The sequence below is a fragment of the Triticum aestivum genome, chromosome 7A, assembly GCF_018294505.1.
Source record: "Triticum aestivum cultivar Chinese Spring chromosome 7A, IWGSC CS RefSeq v2.1, whole genome shotgun sequence".
In the NCBI taxonomy this organism is placed as follows: domain Eukaryota; kingdom Viridiplantae; phylum Streptophyta; class Magnoliopsida; order Poales; family Poaceae; genus Triticum; species Triticum aestivum.
This window is the reverse complement of record NC_057812.1, coordinates 94,177,760-94,186,097: the sequence shown is the minus strand read 5'-3', so window position 1 is coordinate 94,186,097 and position 8,338 is coordinate 94,177,760. Positions and strand designations below refer to the sequence as shown.

Here is an 8,338-nt window from a genome sequence, read left to right as displayed (position 1 = left end):
TGAGAGATAGCATGGGCCCGCTGCCACGTGACATACAGAGATATAGCAGTTGACAAACAGTGTGACGTTCGAATTGACGCAAATGAATCAAAATGTGTGGCCATCTATGTTTTTTGTATCATTTTTATGTGGTTTTCAAGATCATGTTTGATATTGTTATCATGGTGCAAGATTATCCATCCTAGCTGTAATTAACTCAAATAGAAAAGACTTGCTCAGAGCAGAGGAAGAACGACAAAGGGCTTTCCTCTGACTGACCTTATCGGAAACCTGACCGTAAACGCCCAAGTGAGGATGGTGCAAGGACATTTTTTTTTACAATAAACAACACTTATTCCCAATAGCACTTAACTTTGTGCGTGCCTATGACCATCCAAATAGAAATAAAAGAGAGCACCCAACGAAGATGTATCAAAAATGAAAATTAACGGACTAAACATCACAGTCAGATCTTTTGTGATATAAATATTTCCCCACTAAACCACGATAATCCATTGAAAAGCCTAGGCTCAGGAACTGTAAATTCGAAAAACAAGCAAACATAAGCAAAAAAAATGAATTGTTTTCGCACCGAAGATGCTCGAGTGTGCTGGGAGCGTGCATTTTTTGTGGTGAAATCACATTCGAGGAGCTGTGGACAAAAAAGTGCGTCTCTGTAATGTCTTTTTGAGAGTTCTTTGAGAGTCCATTTTATTGCTTTTGTTGAGAGCTCCCGAAATGTTATTTGTCCATGAAATTTTGCACACTCCTAGGACACTGGAGCATCTTTGGTTTCAAAAAATGCATCTAAAATTACTGTTCATGCAGGGGCAGATGCACCTTAGCAGCAAAGCGATGTCCTCATTAAACCATTTCTTTAGTTTTGTCAAAGGTCCCGACTTCTCGAGAATATGACATAAGATCACCCAAACTATTAAGTAAAGTAAGAGTTGATCTGACTAAAAACATGTTGACAAGAGTTGGCACCAAAATGATAATACCATGGTTTAACCTAGAGATATCAAGCTCCCCTTTTTGAAAATCATCAAACAGAGCTTTCAGATCAAACTTAATTAGATTCCGGAAATGCTGATACACTCAGCAGCGAATTCATTAGGCCTGAGTGATTTGTTGTGAGTCATTTTAAAAAGCACATCATTTATGTCCTCTAGTTAGAAGGTTGTTGTCAACTTTTCTACAGCTCCTCAGGAATAGTCTTAGGATTCCCAACATCCAAAGGAATACTAGAGACCTCAGGTTGACTAAATAGGTTTTTGTAAAAATTAGTAATGTAATTAATCATCTTTTTTGTCCCTCAATTCTCCTTTCATCCCGATCTAGTGATTTGATCTTATTTTTCCTTCGTCTACGATTAGCTTTGGCATGTAAATATTTCGTGTTCTCTTATCTTTCAATAATTTTCATATTTTTTGCTCTGTGTCTCCATTTCCACTCTTCTAGTTTCATAACTCTATCCAGTTGAGCTCTCAAATCTTTATGCTCTCGTCTCATATCAGCAATTCAACCATAAATGTCACAATGTTTATCAATATGATCCGATTTAACAAGAATATATTTTTTAAATATTTTGTGCCATCCATTCATATTTCTATTTTAGCTTTTCAGCTTAGCGCTAAGTTTCCTAAATCTACATTGCCACTTCTCAGTGTTTTAGCCTCTGGAAGTATTAGTCAACTAAATATCAATGACTATCTTTCGAATTCCATCCCTTAGAAACCAGAAATTTTCAAATCTAAAGATGGGGTAAGTCTTAGGCACATAACCAGAGTCTAGAAACAAAGGAGTGTCATCAGATTTCTCTCGAACTATGGCAGTAACTTCAGTTGAAGGACAACTTTCTTCCCAAGATGGTCAACACCGTATTCTGTCCAATTTTTCAAAATTAGGGTTTTCAAATTATTCCCCCAAATAAATTGTCTTCCATTAAGATCAAGCTCCCTAAGTCCAACTTGTTCAAGAATTGCATTGAACAAAAATAATCCAATGCCTAGATGTACCTGGTTTATTTTTATCTGATCATTTTCTAATTATAATAAAATCACATGCAATTAGTGCATAACTGATGCAATCGTGCAAAAATTCCAGCCAAGAATTTGCCTTTCCTATCAGGTTGTGCTTGTCCATAAACTAGAACTAAATCCCAAATAAACTTATCTCTAACATCTTATACGATCATTTTGATCTAGCATTCTCCATCCTCTTGGGAAATAACATCTAGAGTAGTGAAGTTAATACACAATAATAGGCCACTGGATTTCCCACTAGCGGGAGTGTGATGCCAATGGAAATCTCTGCGTGCACATAAGTTCTGCAAATTAGTCCTAGAGTATGCATGTCTCATTGTTTCAAGCGAGTCAAGGAAATCTACTTTTTTTATCCATAATCATTTCCCTCAAAAATCTCTTTTAGTATCTCCTCGAAAACCTCTCATATTCCCAAAAAATACCTCTCGTTGTCACACTAATAATACTCTTTTACTTTTTTTTCTTGAAACAATGACAAACCAAACATGTCTTCCCCCAGAATTCTAGGGTGACTTGTTTTTATTTTTTTCTCCTCCCATTCATCATCCTCAAGATTGGACTCACAACTTCCTTCATCAGAAAGCATTCCTCCTATATCATGCTCGCCAGTCCCAGTAATTTTGTCTCTGTCAATTTTAGCAGGAGAAATGTCAATTTTGTAGGAGAAATGGCATGTTGAACATTGGCTTGGTTAACTAAATCAAGCCTAATTTATTCAACATATTTTATAAAAATCAAATTTGAGCTAATGATGTTTCTAGTATTCCCCAAGTTCACACCAATTTGTTGGGCCAGATTGCCCAATTTTTTCATTAGAGTTAACTACTTCAGGGATAAGGGGATTACCATAGTCATGTTTCCATCACCTTTCTCCTTAGGCAGATCTTCTATTTTGCGGTTTTCCTAATGGAATTTCCCCTTTGTAATGGCTATGGAAACAATTGTAGCTTTCAATATTCCGATGATAGGGTGTTAAGTATACACCCTAATAAAGGTCTTCGGGTAAACAATGTCTTGGAGAAAGTTCATCGATCCAGGGGAGAGATGTTGCCAACTTATGTAGGCCATTCACCAGAGATCCAAGGAAATGAGGAACTCAAAAAGAGAAACACAAGAGGTAGGATTCACATGACAAACTTCATCAAATGATGTTTGGTCAGTGACAATACACGAGGACTACGAGCGTCCTAGCGGTAATGCAATGGGGCCAAACAACCACTCTAACAGATCCCACATCCCGCCATTTATCCTAACGAAATTAGAGTGCACTCTAAAATAATTCACATGCCTTTGTATTTGCAGACTGGGTGACAATTTTTTATTTTTCACTCTATCGATAGGAAATTTGGCGCCAATGTCGCCGCGGTCCACCTGAACACTGTTTCAAAGCACCCCCGGCTGCCGGATCACTGCCATATGGCACTACACATCGTCGAGGAATCGTTCCTCCTCTCGAAGTACCTCGCCTCTAGTCATAAACCTTATCCCGACTACCCCCGACCGCATCCATCATGCATCGACCGACTGCAGTCAACTAGTCGTCTTGTAGCCACGTCTTGCCGTCCGCCCAAGCTCATCCACCATCATGTTGCCCCTGCTAATCTACGGGCACTTTCTCTGGCCTCACTACCTGAACGGTGCTCCTTCCCGTCCAAAAACAACTCCGCCGCCTACGAGGCCTCTAAGGAGTTGTCTAACTGTATGATTGCTTTGAATTTGTGAAAATTAGTTGTGTATTTTTGTTTACAGCCATGTAGATGACATTGGAATTCGACTCCATTCATGTAAATGAGCTCATACGATAACCTCAATGAGCTCAATGGTAGTGGAGTTCATTGATTCTTCGTCATCCTCATATGACTTGGATATTGAATTTCTCGAAGATGAAGTTGAAGTTGGCGATGAGGAAGAGAATATGTTGAATTTCTTGACCTGGAAAGTTTTTGAATTGTGTTGTGTTCAAAATAAAAACTTTAATTATGTTGATGCAAAATAGAAAACGATATGCAGTTTATATGCACATACTCCCTCCGTCCGAAAAAGCTTGTCCCAATGAAGTACATATAAGCAATGGAAGAGAGTAAATTACAAAATCACAATTTTAAGCAATCTAAGTTTTCATTCTTGCTCTACATCATTTAAATAGTTATAAGGACTTTGAAAACGAGTTTTAAACCGACACTCGATTTGCCAAAAGAAAGGACAATAGCATAGGCCAAGGACTGGACAAAATTGGGAGTGTGTTTCCGTGATGTCCTTATGGGTGTGCGCCATTTGACTAAAAAGTTTCCCAAAGTCACCTCAAAATGTCGGCTCAGTCTCTTCTATAGATGCTGATAAAGATGAGGTATGTGTTTGTGTGTTTATTGGGGTAAGTGTGTGTGTGTGTCTATGCGAGGTACGCAAACTTATACGACCCCGATAATGTCCAAATTTTTGGGATTTGGTCATTGACAAATCGAATGTTTTCAATAACACGACAGGATGCCAAATTTAGTTGGCAAGCATGATAAATTCGTGCTTGATTTATTTTTTTGCCAAAGAGTTGCCGAGCGTGTCAACTAAACCTGCCATCCTCGCGTCACTAAAATTGCCACGAAATGTTCAATTTGTCATGGTCAAATTCCGAGCATTCAGGATTTACCATTTCCGATCTTATAACATCGCAAAAAACGAACATTACATGCACCAATAAATGAATCCCCCTAGTCAATTGTCACCTGAGCTTGGAACAAGAAAATCACCTAGCAACGGGTGCACGGTGTTGTATCTCAGAAAACTGCAGCTACAAAAGTAATCGATGTCCAGATAGAGGAACAGAGCGCATAGACGAACGGGATCAGGGTAAAGATTTGTTTCAAATTCCAAAAAAATGGATAACCGGGCAAGGTATCAGGCGGCACGACCAGCCGGAGCGTGATGACCTCGCCAGCGCTTGTATCCCTCCAGCGCCTCCTCCGCGCGCTGCCTCACCTGCTCCTCGGAGGCCAGCAGCTGCTGCACCGCTGCTGCATTGGCGCTCTCCAGCTCCGCCTCCACCGCAGCGAGCTTGGCCCTCGCCTTCACCAGCTCCGTCTCCGCGGTGCGCTTCGCCGCGGTGAGCTCGGCCTTGGCCTGCACCAGCTCTGCCTCCGCTGATCGCTTCGCGGCGGCGAGCTCGGCCCTCGTCTTCGCCACCTCATCCCAAGCCGCAGCGAGCTCGGCTTTCGTCTTCACCAACTCCGCGTCCACCGCTCGATTTGCCGCGGCGAGCTCGGCTTTGCTCTTCTCCAGCTCTGCTCCCGCCGCGGCGAGATCGGACCCAGCCTTCTCCCGCTCCGCGTCCGCCGCCCGCTTCGCCGCGGCGAGCTCCTTCTTCGCCCCCTCCAGCTGCTCCCGCAGAGCCGCGGCGTCGCGCTCCCGGGCCACCAGCTTCTCCTCCAGCTCGATCACGTAGCTCGCGGCCTGAACACAAACAGTATGATCGACTGGACTCCGGACCGGACAAGCACCTGCCGATGGAACAAATTTTCCATTGTATTCTGTCAATACCTGCCAAATCGCTGCGTCGTCGGTAGGCTCGTTCGCGGCAGACGCGCGCTCCAGCGGCTGTCCCTCGTGCCTGCTAGGCTCTTCCCTGCCGTTGGCCTCCTCCCAGGTCCTCTTCGTCTTCGACGCCGACGCTTGCGTGGCCACCTTCATCATACCTATAGATAACAGTAGCACACAACACCAAGTCTCGATGAAACAGGGGAATCAGAGGGTTTTCAATGTTCAGACTTCAGATACCTTTGGAACAGTGAGTTGAAGGCGGCGACGGCGGCGGGGATGCTGTGGTTATCACGGCGCCGGCGGCACTAACGGCGGGGTTGCTATTGTAGAGACGACGGCGCCGCCCTGAGCACCTAGCAGGGAGCAGGTTCCTGAGATCAACAGCGGCGCCACCATAAGCACTTAGCAGCTTCACCGCCGATTTGCTTTCCTCAGCGGTCAGCCTCAGGTTTCTGAAGGAGCTCTTGGACGGCTCGCCCCACTCCACGGCGCAATGCCACGGCTCCGGCGACGAGAGGAAGAAGAAGTAGTGTCTCCAGCGCACGATGGATTTGCAACTCCCGTTCGGCAACCCCGTGAAGCCCAAGCTGGAGCTGCCCGGCCTGGATTGGAAAAAGTACCACCCTTTCTCGTGCTTTTGATCCATGATGGACAGGTGGAAGAAGCGCAGGAACACCGCGAGCGAGGGAGGGACGCCGGCAGACTGGCAGAGCACGAGGAAGCCCGCCATGAAGCGCCACCCGTTGGGCGTGAGCTGCGCCGGCGCGATGCCGAAGTGGGCGAGGACGTCGCGGTAGAAGCCGCGCAGCGGGACGCGCATCCCGGCCTCCAGCGCGCGTGCGTACACGCAGATGGCCCCCGGCGGCGGCGGCGAGTTCGCGCGCAGGTCGCCGGCGGGGCGCGCGGTGAACTCCTTGGGCACGCCGTACTGCTCGCAGAGCGCGTCGACCTGCTCCTGGGTGCGCAGGAGCGAGGCGAAGACCTCGGCGCCCGTGGCCCTGGTTTCCTTGCCAGCGTTGCCGGCGAGGTGTTGGGCTGCGGTGACGGTGCCGTGCTCCGGGTTGACGGAGGAGGAGGAAGGCATGGTGCGCGTCGGTGCTCCTGCCAGCCGGCGGCGTCGCCTCCTTTCCTGCCCCTGCCCTGTTCTGCAGACTGGAGACTGAACTGCAATGACCCCTTTTGGACTCTCTTTTGACCTCTTTGGGCTTTGTTCGTTGGTCAGCTGTTTTGTTTTTCCTACTCTCTTTTTAGCATGGCCCATGGGTTCATATCCTTTAGTTGAAGTTAAAATTCCCAAGGAATGTAGAAGAATCCTAATTTCGATCCTCAACAAAAAAAGAATCCTAACTTTGAAGAATTGAACACTTATATTTAGAGCAACTCCAATGGGGCGACCCATTTCGTCCGCTCGCGTCCGCTTGGGTCGGCGCAGACACAAAAGGCGGCCCAACGCGCCGAGCCGAACGGACGCGCACCGCTTGGCGTCCGCATGGCGACTCATTCGCGGTCCAATTTTGAGTCGGATTTACGTCGGCGCGGACACAAGACGGACACACTCGCGAGCCTACTCCTCTCCCCGGGCCCGCCAGTCAGTGGCAGTGTAACGCCCAGATAATCGTGCTACAGTAATCTCCCGCTAATCATGCCACGTCACCACTGTTAGTGTTGATAATCTCACGTTAGTTCAAAACCGGTTTAAAATTCAAATTCTAAATATGGCAGACAACAAAGTTTTCAAACATTAGAACAAAAATGTTCGGACGGTGCCAAATATTACATAGGTAATTGTAGTGAAAAAAGCACATGTTTAGAATATACTTAAACACCCTAAATTAAATAAAACAGAAAAGGAGAAATAAATAAAAGAAAATACAAAAGACAAAACTAACAAAAAAAGGAAAGAGAGGGAACCCCTCCTGCTGGGCCGTGGCCCAGCTGGCCACCATGCCGCCTGGGCAGCCCAACCGGCCACCCACTCCCCCCATTAACCCCACGGTCCACCCGACCGAAACCCTAGCAGTCCCACTTCTCCCGATCCCCCACTCTCCCCTCGCGCCCCCACCTCTCGGTCCCGATCAGGATCGGGGACAGCGGTTCCCCTCATCGCACGCCCGACGCCGCGACGCCGCGACTACCCGGATCCCGTCGCCGGAGCCATCTCGCCGGAGCTGCCCTGCCGTCCTCTTTGTCGTCGACCTCGTCCCCGTCCTCCTCCTCGACGCCCACTCCCAGTTCCCTACATTACCCCGTGAGCTCCCCCCTCTACTCGCCCGGTCACCGCGCCCATGCGTCGTCTCGCACGCGCACACCGTCGCACAGGCTGCGCCCGGCCCGCTTCGTGCCATCACTCCTGCTGTTCGGCGCCGGCGCCCATCCGCGCACCACCCCGACGCCCCACTGCTCTCGCTGCCCAGCCTGGCGACCTCGCCGTGTCCGCCTCACGCAGCTCCGCTGCTACCTTGCTCTGCGGCGCTGTCGCTCGCCTGCGCCGCTGATACGTCTCCATTGTATCTATTTTTTCAAACACTTTTGCCCTTGTTTTGGACTCTAACTTGTATGATTTGAATGGAACTAACCCGGACTGACGCTGTTTTCAGCAGAATTACCATGATGTTGTTTTATGTGCAGAAAACAAATATTCTTGGAATGACCTGAAACTCCACGGGATGTCTTAGAAAAAATAATAAAAAATCCTCGCCAAATATGAAGACTAGGGGGCCCACACCCTTTCCATGAGGGTGGGGGGCACCCCCCCTAGGGCGCGCCCCCTACCTCATGGGCCC

The 8,338-nt window shown here is 47.4% G+C and overlaps 1 pseudogene; it reads right to left on the bottom strand.

Moving 5' to 3' along the window:
* Window positions 1-4,749: 4,749 nt before the first annotated feature.
* On the bottom strand, window positions 4,750-6,684 carry LOC123154887 (uncharacterized; annotated as a pseudogene).
* Window positions 6,685-8,338: the final 1,654 nt, after the last annotated feature.